The sequence below is a fragment of the Rhamphochromis sp. 'chilingali' genome (assembly GCF_963969265.1).
Source record: "Rhamphochromis sp. 'chilingali' genome assembly, chromosome: 1".
Taxonomy (NCBI): domain Eukaryota; kingdom Metazoa; phylum Chordata; class Actinopteri; order Cichliformes; family Cichlidae; genus Rhamphochromis; species Rhamphochromis sp. 'chilingali'.
The window spans coordinates 26,008,021-26,027,190 of NC_137929.1; the positions used below are offsets into that span (position 1 = coordinate 26,008,021).

The 19,170-nt window shown below is 41.0% G+C and overlaps 1 protein-coding gene across 3 annotated transcripts in view; it reads left to right on the forward strand.

Moving 5' to 3' along the window:
- The first annotated feature begins 3,788 nt into the window (after window positions 1-3,788).
- Window positions 3,789-19,170, forward strand: part of slc8a4b (solute carrier family 8 member 4b) — a 130,100-nt gene continuing 114,718 nt past the window's right edge. For 2 of the 3 annotated variants that reach the window (XM_080891153.1, XM_080891155.1), the window contains exon 1: window positions 3,789-3,923. The gene's annotated coding sequence lies outside the window, so the exon portion shown is untranslated. Of the gene's footprint in view, window positions 3,924-17,082; window positions 17,152-19,170 lie in introns of all 3 variants that reach the window. The other variant, XM_080891154.1, reaches the window with a different exon arrangement.

The window sequence follows — 19,170 nt, forward strand, 5'->3', positions numbered from 1 at the left end:
CACACCAACAAGGCAAATCCCAAATTAGCTGCAAATGGCATATTTGGCATGATGTGCAGTGTGTGCAAAAAATTCGGGGAAACTGGACAAGTGGAGGGCAAAGAAAAAGGTGACGGGTCTAAAAATATCAGCAACAGACAGTATCTGAAAGTCATGTCCTTATGAAATAAAAAGTAAACTTCAGCAAAGTCCTGACACAGGACCTGAAAGATGCATCTTGATCCATCTACTTCTTCAGAAATAGTCTCAGTGGAAGGGTGAAAAGAAACCATTCTTATAGAAGGAAAAACAGACTAGACTAATCCACATACAAATACTTTTTGCTATTTATACTTAATGTGTCTTTGACTAATCTAGAACTTGTTGACAACATAAGAAAGACTCAGTTCTGTGTATAGCTAACAGACGTTTAACCAGCGTGCTACAGTTTCAGGATTCTCACGCTAAAAGAACAACATAATATTTAATGGAAAGAAATGATTATCCTCCAGGCTGAGGCTGTTCACATTGCTGCTTTCAAAGACCCCCTCTGCCCTGTGGTACCGTCATCATTTTCAGCTGTTTTATAGTAGTGAGATAAGGGGGTTCTGCTTATTCTCTCATTGCCATAGAAACTGAGTGGAAATGCAGTTTTCTTAGAAGATATCATTGTGGTTTGTTTGGCAATATACTAGCAGAAGCAGGCAAAAGCACACCACGAGGAGATGGGCGAAGTTTAATTGGTGCCGGGTCTGTAATATTTTGATGCTGTGCTGAGAGAGCAAGCAGCACAACAGCTGGGAAAAAATGAAAAGCATTATATGAATCTGAATATTACGTTCCTTTATGAAATGACTTTTATAATAAAATGTTTCAATACTTTTAGTAGTTCCCCTTTTCTTCTCATACTGACCTTAGTTGACTTTTTAAGCCTTAAAAAACACTGCTCCACTTAAAGGCACATTTATTTCATCCTTTTTAAATGATATGCTTTTTAAGAATTTTGTTATTTTTATCTGTCTCGCATTCAAGAAAGAAAACATTGTGCCAGTCCCTCTGCTCTATAAAAAGACTTTCTAAGAACTGTTTTTTCACTGTTATATAAAATAAGCACATGGTTAAGAAAATGTTGTAGTTATCCTTTAATAAAATAAACACAGATTTTCTTTCTCAAATAGGAAACTAACAGTACAACACCCCTGTGAATGCCAGTGTTTTGTTGACCTATCTGTCCACCCCAGTCCCCTCCCGTTGTGGGCTTTGCTGCTCTGTAGAAACACCACCTGATTTCCTGCTTTGGCCGCACCACAAATCAATGAATTGATCTTTTCAGCAAGATCTTTAAATAAAAGATGAATGATCACAGCAGTCAATTGTTCCTATAGCTACAACTTACAGGAGTATTTCCAACTAAAACTCCACATTAGAAGGTAGGAGGCTTTGGAAAGGAGGCAAGGGCACAGCTGACTGACCAGGATAAGAGTTTAACTCTCCTTTGAGACCACTTTTAAATTTCACTTTTCATCAGTGTTTACTTTTCACTTGCTGTTTGATGCAGTCTAGGCACAACATGCACTTGTATAAAAGTGCAGCCTTTCACGGTGTTAAAGTGTTTTAGCTCGACTGATCAGGTTCCACTCGCACAAATGACCTACGAGCTCACGTTGGAGAGGTCTTATTCAGCTTAAAGTCTCTTAAAAAGATGTAGTTGAAACCATGAATTTATGGCCTATATTTGGCTCGTTTTAAACTTGATTTGGGGAAACATTTGAAAGCACCGAGATGACAAACAAAAAGAGAGGTGATAAAAGGGAATGTGTTATTTTTGCTCTAGTAATTATTCTGACAGGGAACGTTTTCCTATTTTCAGACACAGACCACCGTGTTCATTAGAAGAGCCCTTTAATATTACATGCACTGTTCACAGAGCCCTCTGTGCCATTAATTTGTGGACTTACCGCAGTAGATGTGATAGAAACGATGCTGCGTGTGTGTCCTCATGTCCAACTATGAATATGCGGTTACATTTGTGTGTGTGTGTGAAGTCGTGTTCTCTCTGCGTATAAAGAGCTGGGCCGGAGCTGTTCGTGTGTGTTTGTGATGTTCCCTCCGGGTGTGAATTAGCTTGCGGTGTAAAGGCCATGCTTCACGCTGAGACAGACCTCTGATCAACTGTGTCGAAAACACGGATCATGTTAAACTACTCCTCTCCGCTTTCTCATTACTTACACTGACTCTTGCACTCCTCTTCTTCACCCTCGCCACTTGTCCCATCTTCACTGCACCCATCCCACACAGCTCCTGCATCCCTCTCTGCCCTTCTCTCCCCTCATTCATCTCTTAGCCTGTCACGTCCTCATCTCATCTCTTTGGAGGCTATCCTTCCATTCCTCTTCCTCTGTAAAGAGGTGCAGCAATGCAGAGAGTACTCAACCGGCCTCTGAATAAATTCCAGCACAAATAAGATGCTTATTTGTTCCCAGTAAAACCAAGACTTTAGTGCAAAAAATGAGCAGTTCAACAATGTCTTGACAACGTTGCTAGTACGTAATTATTGATTATTATTGATCTTCTTCTTTTAAATATGAATATTTTATGTGTTTGTTGGCTAACTGATGAATGGAAGTGAGAGGAAATATCATAACTGGCCCACTTTACAATCATATCATCAACAGTCATAAAAACAGATCTTTCCTGCAGCACCATTGAGTAATGGGGAAGACAACCTGCAGTGATGACAAACAACTGCTCAGCATGATGTTTCATTACTTGATGTGGCAACCCAAAGGGAGTAACTAATGGTTTTTTAAGTTCTAGAAAGGGCGTTATCCGGGTCATGGTTCCTGATACTTCAAAACATTCATAATTAATTTGTCACTTGTTCTTTAGTAACGCAAGTTTTCATATCCCTTACAACAAAAGGTCATTGGTTAGGGGACAGAGTAGCTCATGCTGCATTGCTTTAATTTATAGACAAATGGAGCCTCATTTTGGCAATTTTTAAAGCGAATGGTTATGGTTACATTTTCTCTGATTAGAGATGAGTTTACTGTTGGTTGATGTAAATCTAATTTATTGGAAGTTGGGGTCCTTAAGTGCAATTTATTAAACTACTAATATGGAAGAAATAATCAATAGATTCACTGTGTACAGTAAATAGCTACTGGTAGGAGCCTTGAACTTGAGCAGGCTGGCCTTTTTTCAATTCATCTTTATCTTCTTCTTATCTCTGCTGCTTCTCAGCTTGACCATTCTCTTCTCTTCTCTTCTCTTCTCTTCTCTTCTCTTCTCTTCTCTTCTCTTCTCTTCTCTTCTCTTCTCTTCTCTTCTCTTCTCTTCTCTTCTCGTCTCTTCTCTTCTCTGTCTTTTTCACTGGTCTGTGTTTATCAGTGCAGTGCTGCTTGGGCTACACGCTCCTTTGGTTTCCATTCATTCTGTGCCTGTTCCACACACACACACACACACACACACACACACACACACACACACACACACACACACACACACACACACACACACACACACACACACACACTGTCTTGCTCTGTGTCTTATCCCTGCACTCCTGCTCACATCAGCTCATCCTTTCCTCAGCCCAATCTCTCTCTTTTTCTCTTCCATCTCTCTCTCGGGAAAGGAGCATCTGACCTCCTTTCCCGCGAGAGAGAGGCAGACGCGCGCGCGCGCACATACACACACTCAGAAAGACAGACAGAGAGAGAGAGAGCGAGGGAGATACAGGGGAGGGCGCAAGAGCGCGCAAGCGAGCCAGCGGGTGAAGTGCGCGTGCTCTGTCACCGCCGCCGCCGCTTGAGAGGAGGAGAGACGTTTATTCAGCTGGTGGATAAGGAAACGAGCGGAGGGCAGGGATGAACAGATAGAGGCACCAGCCAGTGAATCAATGAACGGATCGCGACCTGGGCTTTTTCCAGAGTACCAAACCGGTGAGAGGACACAAATATCGCGCCACTGTTGCTCTTATAATGAATTTATGTGCATTGTTAAAACTGTTTTGTTGCTCTTACGCGAGCCGTGTGTGTGTATGTGTGTGTGTGACAGGAGACAGTCACCGTGTTTAAGAAGTGTGCCGGCATGTGAGGTGCATTCACTTTGACAGTTTGTCTAGACCCTAGCAGCGGGCGCTGCGTGGTGCAGAATTTGGTTCATGTGTGCGTAAATAAGGAGCGAGAAAGTGTTTCGATGAGGCGGAAGAGATAGACGTTGAAACTGAAAGACACCGGAGTGCCCCGCATGACCAGGGAGGTCTCTCAGGTGTGTTGCGACACCGCGGAGTCCTGCCTTGCGCGAGAGACGCATTCAAGTGCCGTTCCAATTAAGCATCTGTCCTGCGCGCAGTCTCCTGTGAGAACCAGCGTAGCCTGTGTCGTATGATAAAAGGATCTTGATCCACGCCGGCTGTTCTCTCAGCTGGAGAGCGAACGATGGAGTAAAATTTACCAAGACCTATAACCTTTGCTGAGCCGGGTTGGGGATTGCGCAAGAAAAGAAGGTGCGGGGACGTAAGATTATGGTTAGGGTTAGGTACACACCTGGGTACTAGGGGACTGTGCACCGGGTCAGGGCGCGCAAGAGTAATAGATTTGTAAGGGGTGAAATAGCAGCACAATAGCGGCCTGTAGCTTCGCATATGAAAGGAAAATCCTGTGAGTTTGAAATAAGGCTGATGATAATCGAAATGTAAAAGTTGGGTGAATACCATTCAGGTTCCTGCATTTCTTTAGAAGAGCTGATTATTGTGACGATTTGTTGATTCTGGTGGTGGTGACGATGATGGCGATGAACGTATTTATGGAAGGAGTTGTGATGATACCAAAGCTGATTGATATGTGACACTTTTAATGATGGCAGTCCCAACATAAATGGATGCTGCTGCTTATAGATGTTACACATTGGTGTGGAGGTGATTTTATAACAGTTGAAGAGTTGGCAACAAAATAATGGAGATGAGGATGATGACGTTGATGGTTTATAGAGCATGATGACGGTGGAGAGTTAATGATGATGGCTGGGCTGCGGGGTACATGATGAGGCTACTGATGAGAACTTTTTCAACAATGATAAATAATTTACCCAAAGATATGTTGCCCTCTCAATAATTCAAGGAGCCAAGCTGTCTAAGGAAATGTAGGCTATAAATTTATCTGCATATCTTAATCCATCCCCAGCATATAAGCAAGAGTAACTCTTTGTGTTAAGCAGCTTTTACACAGGTGTTGCTATCCAGCCACGTCTACAAGGTAGCGATTTTGTACAATTCAGACAAACAAAGCTGTTTTTCTGAATTAATAAAGGGTCAAAATAAGTCTGATGGTTCCTGGAAGGGAAATATATCCACATTTTGAGGTCAGCAAGAGTTTTTTTTTACCTTAAAAAATGATAATACATTCTTTTGCTTTATATCTTGGCTCTCAACTAATCCAAAAGCAGCAACAGTATGATTTTGGCTGCTTGTGTGAGCAGTGACTGTGAATAACTGCAAGTGCAGAGAAACCTGGTGCTTGGAAGGAAAAACACATGCATTTATTCATTATTTATGTAGCGCCTAATCCTAGAAATGTCAATATTGACAATGATTTGGTCAAGTTCCCACATTTATATTTTGTTTCTAGGTCTGTGTGTTTATTGTGTATGCACATAATGGAGGGTGCCTACTAGCTAAGGGTGTTTGCATGCCAGAAATATCCAGGACTTTCCCTGCCTGTCTGTTGTCTTTTCCTGTGACGGTATCCTCAGCTAATCCATTAATGACTTAAACAACACACTCACTTCCCCACAGCAGAGGGTGGTAACCCACATCTTGGCCTCTATTCTTGTCCATGTTAATCTGATTATGTGTTTCGCTGGCACCGGTCTCTGGTTTCTTGTGTTGTTAGTGGTTACTGAGCATAGGGAACCTGTTACTTTAAGCATAATGCATCTGTCCAGTAGCTGGGAGGGACAGGAAACACCCTGTGGTCATAATCCTTTTTTCTCCTGTGTGTGGGTGTTTGTTACACACGGTTAGTAGTGCCAGCTTTCAAAACCTTGTTTTGAGTTGTGTACCAGAAGAAGATTATATTGACAATACTGTGAAATATAAAAAAGAAGACCTATTCATGTTGGCAGGAGCATAAAGGAGCAGGAACTTCTATTAAGCTAGAAGATACATTTTCATGTTCTTTTAATTGATGAATTGTTGAATTGATTTATTGTTTGAGTGGTAGGCTACATGTAGCCAAATTTCTGTTTGGCCTAATGTTGCGATCACTAATCAGTTGTTTGTTATAACTTCAAGGGCTAAAATATTTCCTGATGGCACTGACTGATTGTTTATTATACTTGTCCATACTGGTCAAAGCCTTTATAGATCATCAAGTTTGAATATGTAAAAGTGTAATACAGCAACTGGTGTGATATAACTAGCAATGAACTGATGCAAGTAAAGACATTAAAGCCAAACTCAAAAAGCAACATACTTTAACATAATAATCTTAGGGGGGAAAAAGTTAAATAAAATAATTAAGACGACAAGTTAGAAAATAATGTGTTTAACGTGGGTGTGAAAAAATCCCCCATATATATATAACATAATGGATAAGCGATATACACTCAACTCTCTTGTGACAAAGTCATCTTCAGTGATGACTCTAACCCTATGCTTTCATGTCTTTTTAAAATTTTTCCAAAAAAGTACTTTATGCTTGCCTCCAAAGCATAATGATGATAACTTAAACCCAACAGGGTTAATATATCATGCCAAAGTAGTTGCGTTCCATTTTATGATAACTGTACCAGAATTCTAGTTTGGCTGCCCTGATGTGATTATTAAAAGCAAACAGTAGTTGGACGTAATATTAACACGGGATCTAAAACAGATTGTATCACATAGAATACACGGCATAGTTGCATGAATCTAATTAAAATGATTGCGCACATTATTATTAAATAGTGATTTGAACTTAAACATTAACAGTCCTGTGAGTTATTGTGCTCATCAATGGGGACTAGAACAACACTGAGATAATAGCTCAACTAACTTATGATCTCTCACAGTTCATAGCTTATCATCTGTAAAATGACAAATGTGATCTTTACATTGACTTTGAGTAACATTTGGGTGAAGACTAATTAGGTGATAATTATTTGTAGGTTTATGACCAGTGCTCTAGTAGCGATTCTTGTGAATTGTGGATGAGCAGATGGCATGAAGTCGTGAAACTGGATAAGCTAAAAGAAAAAGAAAATTAAATGTATTGCTAAAAAAGCAGCTTTGTTGTGTAGTGGTTAACAAATTCCATGAGAAACACAAACCCAGCCTCAGGACGTCACAACCAAATTTAATCCTGTGACCTGAGCATATCACCTTATGTGTGGGAAGTTCTCCTCTTTGAGAGAGATTCTGACTTGAAGGGCTATGCTAGTAGCATATTGTACTTATGGTATGGCTTCTTTCAATTTAACTATTAATGCTGCTCTCCAACTGTCTTTTGCATGGAAGAAACTGCAAATTTGTCATGAAAGCCGGGGTGTGCAAGTAGGCCTTGCAGTTTGTATTTAGTTGATTCATTAGTGCAGTGACATCAAAAGTAAATGCAGGACCCATCTTCCTCTGCATCTGAGATGTTACCATCTGGAGTCTATTTGTGATTCAGTGCCCTTGCATTGATGAAGTGAATTATTTTAGTTACAACATCAACAATGTGGTTTATTTTTTAGCACTGACTAATACAACAACTCCTGGTGTGTAATATAATGCAAAAATACCATTAAGGCAAACAAAAGGATTGATAAGTTACCACCGTGCTACTCTCTAACTGGTTGATTTGAAATTGTGTTGCCACTGTAGATGCTCTAGCTAAAAGGTAATTTCATGGTGGTTGGTGAGCTTAAAGGGTATGCAATGCAAAATATGTGATTAACTAAAATGTGGGCGGATCATAAAATATAACATGAAACAACAAAAAACTATAGTACAATATCACATTTAAATGTATTAGAATTTATTTAATTGTAATCGTCTTTTCAATTATTAAGTTATTGTTGATTTTAGTATGGAATCTTTGCATACTATATAATTGCATCGCAATTATTTTTAATATTTATTTAAAATTGAAATATTTGAAACTATGTGTATTGGATTAATTATATTGTAAAATGCCACCTCTTCCCAAGAGGGATCATTAAACTTTTAGCTCTCATCCCCAGGGTTTCTAAGCTATTCGCCCTCATTGTTTTAATTGTGTTTATCTTGTGTATGGACAGCGGCTTTATCCAAAATCTTAAAAGTTCACTCCATCTCCATCATTTGTTTTGGCTGCTGTTTGAATCTAGATAATTTCATGAGGCATTTTAATCTCTCTGCAACTGAACAGTGAGTCGCCCCTCGAGGTTTAAAGCACGGCCTCCTGCCTACAGGTTGATTAATTAAGTACACTAACACAATAGAATGAGAGGACAGTGATATATCGAGTGGTTCATCTCTTCTCTCGCTGCGACACGAAGCCATTGGCCTATCCTTTTATTTGACACAGTGTTTGACATTCATGGAAAGTGGCCAGTACCCATGGGTGGCGCCCAGTGCCACATCACATAATGGCACCTCAGTGTTTGCTCGACCGGAGGAAAACGCACTGTGAGTTAAGACCAAGGAGTGAACTTTATAATATCAAACTCAAAGCTTAACAGTCAGTATGGGCATTTGGCAATTTGAGCTGTGAAATTAGACATTACAGCACGATCTAAATCATAACACAATGAGAGAGAGTGAAAACGCGTTCAACATATTGTGACTAAAGCACAGATGAAATTAAAAATAAAGCGTTGCATCATGGCAAAGTGTCAAAGAAGGCTAAATCCTGTTTTAAATTTCAGTAATCATTGACACAGTCAACTAATTGCAATACAGGTTCCAGATATAGTCTGATTTAAACACCTCTGAGTTTAAAAATCCTATAAAAAGGACGGTTGCAGATTTAATAACATCCTGATATCCCTCACAGGTTCAGCTAGGTTGCCAGGGCCCTCACATCACTCATTCCACTCACTTTCAAATTGCTCTCAAAGTCTCAGTTTATGGCCAAATGGTGCGATTTCCAAGCTGGACAGCAGTTTGAGGTGTCTCAACAGTGATCTCACTTGCATGGCAAACTGATTTAGCCCTTACTCCTGTATACTTCAATTAATCCTTCAGAGGGAAACTACAAATTATGAACTAGTAGCCTGAAGCATTGAGTGCATGCAGCAGTTTGCCTGGTCCACATTTTCACTTGACTGGCAAACGCATGTCAGGATTCCAAATATCCAGATGTCAGGATGTTATAGTTCTGCTCAACATTAATCAACAATTAGTAAAATCACCTATTTGTATATTCAGTGCTGGAACTCTTTGTATTTATCCAAATTGATATGGAAACTCATACTAAAAAGCCACGAGGAATGATTATTGGAACTATGACAGTCATAAAACATCAGTTTAGACAAAAGTAGGTATGTCAGGCTAGAAAAAGGAGTGTTGCTTTAAAATCTAATATCTTTATAAGACATAATTGTTTTCTGCATTTTTGAGTTAGTTTATTTATGTCTTGCTCCTTTTTGCTTATCTCCACAAGTAAGTGGCAAAAAAGTGCTCATTAACCAACTGTAAAACAATCTATTATGCAATACTCTCTATGTACTGCTGTTAAGTAAAAGGGTGGAGCAAGGGGTGTATGGGTTTAAAGAGGCAGTTTTAAAAATGAGGTAACACAGTGGTGACTCAGCCTATGGCCAATTGATGAAAGCACTCTGATATTTATATAGCTGAAATGTGTCCAACTGACCATTATTTGATTTTTTTCTACAAATTATATTACAGGATAACACAAACCAAACACTTGTTGCTGTTGCAGCGTCATATTAAAAGCATTTAAGCTGGTGAGCCATTAGTTGGCTTTTATTTTGGAACTGTCACGCAAAAAATTCAGTGTCAGTGAGTTGAGTGCTTACCATCATTGGCTAGTCATAAAAAAACAGACTTTTTGGCATTGTCTGGCAAATTAGCTTGAAATACTAAAGGTAGTAATGAAACCAGAAGAAGCAGCCACTGTGAGCTGCAGGCAGCACGCTCAACTCAACGTCTCCTTGTGCAAGCCACAAGGAAATGGATAAATCTGCATGAATTGTTTTTTGAAAGCATGGAAATAACTTGTTTTGCTTTCCCCGGTATTCAGTGATTTACTAGGATTCAATTCTTCAACACAGCCATTTCAAGAGGTCGTTACTAAATACACATCCATCCATGCTCTTACAGCTTATCCAAATTCAAGGTCGCGTGCTAAATAGACATATCCAGGTAAACAAGCCCTCAGTTATACAGGCTTGATAAGAATTTAGCAATTCGTATTCCATTATCGATATCACTTGTCAATTTGATTCCTTATCAGTTCTCTTATCAATTCTTATTGGCTCTGCTTTGACAGTTCCCACGATCCCTAAGCAGCATATCAGAGAATTCACATTGGTGCAAATTAATTGGATGGTGTGGGTCAAATGTTTGTGCATTACGGGGCGGTCGTGGCTCAAGAGTTGGGAGGTCGCCTTGTAATCGGAAGGTTGCCGGTTCGAGCCCCGGCTTGGACAGTCTCGGTCGTTGTGTCCTTGGGCAAGACACTTCACCCGTTGCCTACTGGTGGTGGTCAGAGGGCCCGGTGGCGCCAGTGTCCGGCAGCCTCGCCTCTGTCAGTGCGCCCCAGGGTGGCTGTGGCTACAATGTAGCTTGCCATCACCAGTGTGTGAATGTGTGCGTGAATGGGTGGATGACTGGATATGTAAAGCGCTTTGGGGTCCTTAGGGACTAGTAAAGCGCTATATAAATACAGGCCATTTACCATGCTGGAAATATTTCCCATCTTTGTTGTGAGCAGTTTTGGGGTCGTTACTGAATGTAACAGGGCAGCCCTTAGCGGCTGGAAACACAGTGAGACAGACCAAGGCAAGTGTAGTGGAACAAAGTATTTATTCGCTATACGGCTCTCCTTACAACAATTAACTTGTCGAGCTTCTTTACAGCACAAAAATCCATCCTCTAATGACAACTGGCAGCCTTAAATATGTTCAGCTGTCACAGACTTAACCATTATTCCACTCTCAGGTAAATTCTTAAATCCCAACCTTCCACCACAGTATACAATATATCAATAAGAATAAATAAATACATAAATACATTTTCACATTTACATATTAATAAATATTTCACACTTAATGTTACACCAAACCCAATATTATAAAAACCCAGAAACCCAAGCACAAAAAGATTCACCACACTCTCTTTACCAATGGTCTCTCCCGGAACCTTTAAATGGTGTCTGGACCCCCGGGGAAACATTTGCCCAAACACCTTGAAGAGGACACAGGCAAGAAAGGTGAGTAATCATTAACTTACAAACACTTATTTGCACCACTTTTATCCCTAGATTTTACACACACATTTGCATTAGTTTTCCTTATTGGTAAACCTTAATCACAATCTCAATCACCATTCTTCTCTCCTGACAGACAACCACCACATTCCTTGACGAGGAGCAGCTGTGCAGGATCTGAAACAAGGCCACCAACTGATTTTAAAATTCCCAATAAATAGTCAATAAATATTTAAACTGCTTGTGTGCAAATCCATGCTTAAAGTGCAATGCTACATAAAGTGCTTGATAAGGTGCTTTTAATAAAGTGAACAGTGTGCTCCAAAGTGCTATACATATAATATAAATAAATGCAGTAAGGGAGTCCTCTTCCTTACACTGAAAAAAAGTAATGTATTACACAGAACAGAAGTAATACAGTACATTACTGCTTAACGTTCCTTAATTAGTTATACTGCTTGTTACATTACTTTCATGTTCCTCTGTGAAATGATCTGAAACATGCTGTCTCTTAATTACCATTTAACTATATAAACCTACAGGCTACAGCCCCTCACACCAACACAAATCCCTGTCTTAATGACCGGGACGTTACAGACATACATATGATCTTTCTATTAGTATTACACGAAGCCGAAAGCACAAAGCGAAATTGAAAACCAGCACAATGAGATTTTAAAGCAAATGCCACCACATTGATTATACTTTAGAAAGATGAGTGAATGGCAACAGAGACTGAAAGCACGACTGTTCATCTGTTTGTTATCTGATGAAATTCAAGCTATGGCTGCTGTGCTGGGGTTGGCATTCATTCACTTTCACTCTGGGTTCTTGGCTAGCGTAGCATGCTGTCTGGCTAGTTTAGCGTTAGCATGTTGTCTGTCCTGGATGTAGTTTCCACATTATCATCAAGCTCTGTCTTTTGGTGCAATACAAATAAAAGCAGTATCCATTCCGGCATTGTCCTCTGACGACACACGAATTGAAATCAGCTGATTGGGTCGCAAAAGGAAGAACTAATAAGCGGGATTAATAGACAGGCAGACTAACAATTCCAAGGAAATGGCCTAGTGATTCCCATCATTACCTCTGTTCACTAGGGAAAATGTATAATGAAGTTAGTGAATGGTTGCTGTGTTACTAGGTGAAATTGGTCACATGTCTATGTGATTCCTTTGGTCACTAGCAGACTGCAGCACTCACCTGTAGTTAGCATGGATGATACCCACTTGTTTGCAAACACTCCCTAACTACTCCTTAAGGGTAATGTAACTTGAGAAAGGTGTGATGCAAACTTTGAAACGGAGAACGTTCGCCTTCAAAGTAAGAGTTGTGCCTTACTGCTCCAAACCGACACGTTTAAAGCGCAAGTTTTGCTCTGGAGGTGACTGAAGCCCAACTGATGTAAGGGAGGAAGACCGAAGGCACCCCAACAAATTAATGCCTCCGAGTGTGGCTGGATTGTTCAGCTTGGCCTCTGTGGTCATAAGTAGGAATAACAGGATGATGGTAAATGTAACTCGAGTGTGTTTCATTGCTCATCAGTTTGGCAGATACTTCTTCATTCAACTTGGTAACTGAAGCTGCTGGTAGAATATTCCTGTGCCAAATTAACCATGGAGGGAGGTGCACTTGCCAGGACTCCTTGTCTCATTGATCTTGGTGGATTAGTTAAAATCCCACATGAGTTCTGCTGCTCTCAGTCATCTCTATGTCCTTAAGTCCTTGGGTCTGTTTCTAATAAAATAACCATCATCATCATCTGGCAAACAATGACAGGCTTTTCCACAAAATCTAAAAATGTGCACGTATGTAACAAAAGTTGTTGCAGAAAAACCAAAAAAACTCTTTTGCAGACAGACACATTCGATAGTGCTCTGATTACAATTATCATCCCACCAGATTATGTTTAAAGATGAGCCGAGCATTGATATGCAGAGAGGCTCCCCCTGCTGCTGCTAAGAATAGAAAACACCGAGGTGGAGGAGAGCCGTTTGTTTTCTGAGTAACCTCAGTATATGATACGCACACTTGGACTCACCACAGTGTGTGAGAGGTAGTGACTGTGTCTTTGAATGTGTCTTTCTCTATGTCTGTGGCTGTGTGTGTCTTGCTCTGCGTGTGCTTGATCCTCATGCGGTGATTCACAGGGCAGACCGTCCCGGATATTTTGCTTATGGTCGTCTGCAGTGCTGTTGTTGCTTTAAATTACATTTTAGGGATGGCTTGGTGCTTGGCAGAATAAAACGGTGCTAAGTGAAGAAAACTGACTAAAGCAGTTACGATTTCTGGAAGATAGAAGAAGGGACAGAGGAGAGGGTGAAAAACAGACGCAACCCTGCTTGTGTCCTTTCCTCGCTACTCTCTGAGGCCAGAATCAGTGCAAGCTGTTCTTTTAATATCATGAATGGGAGGAAAGATGTGAAATGGACAATTGCAGACTTATCCAGCCAACTGTGAAAATGGGCACAGATGAAGAATACAATGACCTTTTAAATCGCTTAAGCCCTAGGCCAGTTTGTGGAATTTGTGTATGGAAAAACAAACTCAATCAACTTCAGTTGCTGGCTGCTCCACAAGTGAAAATGAACAACCTTGGGCTCTGCTTATAAAGAATGCTTTGAAGAATTTTTGAACTACAGTAAATTTCACTCACCAGCCCTGGGTGACACTTGAAAAAACTCAAACAGTATTTACTTCCACCATCTAAATCTGATCAGAAATTAAACACCCGCTTTATAACAAAGAGTCAGCGACACTGATGATGGTGAACCTGATCTAAAAAATCTGACCTACAACCCTGCCAAACCTGGCAGTTGGTGGGACTATGTAGCCTCTCCATTTTAGCCATTTGAGAGCTTTAGAGAGCCAAATGTACCCGGCTTGGTGTTTGGAAATGGTGGCTGCAGGTTATGGAAAAGGTTACAGTTTTTCTGAATGGACAGGTTTGCACTGGATGGTTGAAGAAAGAAGTGTACGCTCTTTTAAAAGAGGAATGGATAAAATCCTGAAGTGGGTGAACGTCTATATGTTTACCACTGATAAACCTCCCTTTTTTCAACACAGGTTTACTTTCTGTTGGTTTCCTGCCCTGTTTTTTCTTGCATTTCCTGTCTACCCTTATGTTACTTTTCCACTTTAATTTTCTCTGTGTGTCCTGTCTTAATGTCTTTCTTATCTGCTTTGTCATTCTTGTATGTGAAATTACTGTCTTAGATGGCCCCAAAAGAGAATTTTCTCCAGGAGATTGGGTTTGTGTCGTATGTGAAACCAAAAGGTCATTCATCCATTTTCTTCTGCTTATCCAATTGCAGGGTGTGTGTGTGTGTGTGTGTGTGAAAGCATGCTTTTGGACACACAGGGACAGGGGGAACATGCACAGTCCACACGGAAAGGCCCCAACCTGAATTTGAATCCAGAACCTTCTTGCCTCGAGGTGCCAGTGCGAACCACTGCACCACCATGCCACAAAACCGAAAGGCAATGTTGGTTCATTTTTTTCATACTAGGTTGACTCAGGGGCCCTTTCTATTGTGACTTTGCGCGTTCTTCCTATGTGTGTTTGGTTGAGTTTCGGATTCAAATTAGCCACAGGTCTGAATGACTGTGATTCGCAAGGTTCCCAGACTGCAGCAGCTCTAGCCCCCCAAGCACCCTGAATTGGATAAGTGGTCAATAAAACAGATGTAAATGATGCAAATTTTTTCTTCTTCTTTTTTCGAATTTCTCAGTTTTCGCTCATGGTTAGACGAGATCTCGACAACAGAACTAGTCTGCTAGCTGTGGGATAAGATTATACTTTGGGTTAAAATAGATCGCATTTTATGCATTTTCACAACAATAGCAGTGGTCACATGTTAGCTCTTCAGAACATTCTGAAGGCGAACTTGTCCTTTGTCCTGTTTTTCACCAAGCTATCACGTTACATCAAATAAACTGGTCAGTTGCAATCATGGTGCTGGTGCAACATTAACACCAACGCAGCAATATCAAATTGCCCCTCCGCCCCCCTCCTCACGCCTTCTGTTCTGTCTTTGTCTGTCCTTTTAACCTTTTCTGTGTGGCTTCACATCAACATTGTCAGAGCAGTTTATAAAACAAATAGACCTGATATCCTGAAGTCCTGGTAATTCCAGGAATTCTCCATTTTCTCGAGAAAAGACACCCCTATATTTCTTCGCTGTGTAAAACAAAGCAGATCTTAATCTGTTTTGTGTTATATAGCAGACAAAGCCCGCACTCCTTGCAATGCGTTTCTTGTGAGGCGTACAGGAATACCAAAATGTGGCTTCAGATAATCCATGTAGTGTAATGTATGCAGTATCATAATGCCATTTACAAGTACAGTGTTATGCAACTCACAATCAGCATAATCTTCCTTCGCTTTTCTATGGATGGGAAGTCACGGATGTGGTTTGTTCACGCTCCCAAACACACACACACACACACACACACACACACACACACACACACACACACACACACACACACACACACACACACACACACTCTTCTCTCCCCAAGCGCAAGTCATATTGCAGATGTTCATATCCAGTATCTGCCAGCCTCTGTTTGTTTGTTTTTGCCTCTGTGCGTGTGTGTGTGTGTGTGTGTGTGTGTGTGTGATGTTGAGAGGTACTGGCAGCACAGTGCTCAGACTTCCATCCCTTGCTAATGTCACACACAGAGAGGATAGCAAAAAGCCCGAGGGAGCTCGCATGCTAACCCCCACCTCCCCTCTCCCCATCTCATCCTCAACACGTGCACGCACACACACGCATACACACACATATCATGCATAAATAAGTTAGTATGAATGCTGAGCGTGAACATTTAAACTTCCGCGCTTCCATGCGCACTTTTTCCTTTGCTCATGGATTTAGTTTTTGCTGCAGCGACTTACTCTCGCACACGTCTATACAGAGCCTTTACTTCTGTGTCTCTTTTTTAACCTCTGCTGCCGGGCCTTGATGACACACACACATGCGCTCACGTGGAGTTTACAAATAAAAATCATCACACCTATACATAGCAACACTCTGTATCTCTCTAAAGTACAAGCGGACTTAAACGCGAGGTCCTGGGGGAACCTCGGTCTTTGAGTGTCTGCGCTGCGCTCGCCCTGCGTGCCTTTACACCTCCACTCAAAGCTTCTCTCCATTTTTATGTCACAGCCTTTTGCAGAAGCGGAGGCATTTAGTCTGTGTGACTTCCAAGTGGTACTACAAACAGTAAAAGAAATAAAGGCTTGGAGCAGTCGTGCATTTAGTCAAATTTTGCATATTTGTATCATATGGAATTCTTTGTTCTTATCTGTATTTGTTTAGACTCAGGGATAATGTAACACTTGCTTTGATGCTGATGTTAATGCCTCTAGGCCTCTGTTTTACACCATTTGCGGTCCAGCCTATAATCAGTATTGATAAGGACATTGGTATTAAATTAATTTCTAAATTCATGTCTATCTATGTGGCAAAATGTGAAATGTGACCAAAAAGTTCTGGGAGCCGGTGAAAATCTCACCCAGTTAAAATTTGGCCCTTTTCACATTCAAGGTCATCTTTTCAGGCATGTCCACACAACTTCCAGTGCGGCTGCTATTTTTAGATCCCATTCTGGCCACTTACACCAAGCGATGCACGATTTCATCACTGACCTCAAAGTTGCACGGAGAGCAAACATCAACTTCTCTTTCAAACTGACTCAGGTCTCATGTGGAGGATCGTCTCTGATGTTCAGAGCTTCAGCCAATTCAGTTGAAGAGGGAGCGAGCCAGGTGAGTCGTTCTGCTTAAACATTAATTGTCCATTCGTCCGCCAGGTGAACCTGTCAGTGCAGTATTCTGGTGTAATGCAACTTGGAGTTGATGATATGAACTGCGGTGCATGGCAGTGTGCCATCTCAGAGCACGGTGAATACAGTTTTTTGGCCACACGAAAAATGTTCTCTCACAGGCTGGCGCACTAACTGGAAATGAAAATCAAGTTGAAGGATCACCGTCTTGACACACTGGAGGAGATTGAACTTTAAGTACATACAGTGCATGCAGTGCTCCAAAAATGGCACGAGTGCTGGGAATACTTCATCTTTGCCAAAGGAGATTTTTTCAAATATTTTGAATTCTATTTATCTGAAATTATTTGATTATTAATACAGTTGAATGGATTTATAAGTAGAACTTTACTGTTTTTGTTGGTCTCGATGATGCTAGCTTTTCTCCTAGCGATACAGTGTTTATGCAAGAAAAACTGTTGGACCTGGAGCATGCAACATGTGGGGGGGAACTGTGTCTGTGTATTACAAGTCAATGTTGCATTTGATTCATGTAGTGTTATTCACCCTCTATAACAGTAATTGCTTATTGCTAGCACAGACAGAACTGAGGGGGCTGCACATATGCCACAGAGCAGAGGGAGACGGAAAAACACTGGGGAGGTTATTTCACATTAACTGTACATGTGCGAGAACGCTGACTTAGACGTAACCTCTATTACATCCTTGGCTTAGTGAAGATGAGTGAATGAATACGACTGATTTTACCCAGTGACCTCCAGCAACCGCTCACCAACCAGTCTGGGAATGCACATTTTTTCCCTTACGACCGGTGACTGCCCGATGGTTGCTGTCCAGATCATTCTCATTCCCAGTGCGTAACATACCGACGATTTGTCACATCGTAGGTGTCTCATAGTAACACGAAAGGTACCCTTCGGCGTCCTTATGATCCACTCCGGATTCTCAATTGAATCCAACAGAATGCCGCTTGTGCCTGCAACACACGCTCCACCCTTCCATTCCAGCACCAACCATAACCATAACCCTATCAGATACAACATACAGGCGATTTGTCACGTAGTGTCGGTATGTGACGAGTTGAGATGAGAACATGACATCCAGAAAGACCAGTGTCACATGGTTAGTGCTCACACGACTGCAGTTTATCAGTATTATGTGTACTGTTTATAGACGGTATAGTAGATCTAAAGGTGCCGTACATTGATTCCATAGCAGCTTAAATCTAACTGGTTCCACAAAGTGCTTTACACTGTGTCTTGGGAGAGGACATAAGCCAAAATAGCTAGGAACGACTGGTTCAGTCTGAAGCATCTTATTTAAAAAATAATAACAAAATCTACTTTTGAAGATTAACTATTAATTACAGAATGTTGCTAAAGATTTGCTATAAGTGCAGACTAGCATATAATTGAAATATAATTAGTCTAATTTCTTTAATTTACTGAACTAATTAAATCCTCAGATGCTTTCCCAAAACCTCTCATCTCGTTTCTTTTACCTTCTGTTCCACCAAGATTTTATTTTCATCATAGCTCCACTGCTTCTTCACTGTTTTCCTCTAACTAAGAGTCTGCAAGTTCTTTGGCTAAACACCTAACTATGTTTAGAGTTGAGGCCTGATCTCTCTGTCCTCCGTTTCTTTAATTTCAAAAGTAAATACCCCCGCAGTGATAAGAAATGACTGCTTCTTTGAACGGATGCAAAAAGAGGTGTGCCGCGGCGCGTGTGTGTGTCCGGGTGTGCGAGCGATGCCAAGAAGAAGTACAGTTTGATGGCCGAGCAGATGGATAGCACGACTGTGTTTCATTTGTTTGTGTTCGGCAAATGGCAGTGACAGAGCTGTGGTGAAACTAATAAAGTTAAATGGAACCACGTCTTTCATTAGCTCAGTGCTTTCCTGTATGATAAAACCCCCGCGCTGCCCTTTCCTCGCTTTACAGGAGCAACTCAGAGAGGCAGTGAAAACACTCCATCCCTGAAATGGATTTACAAAAGAGCC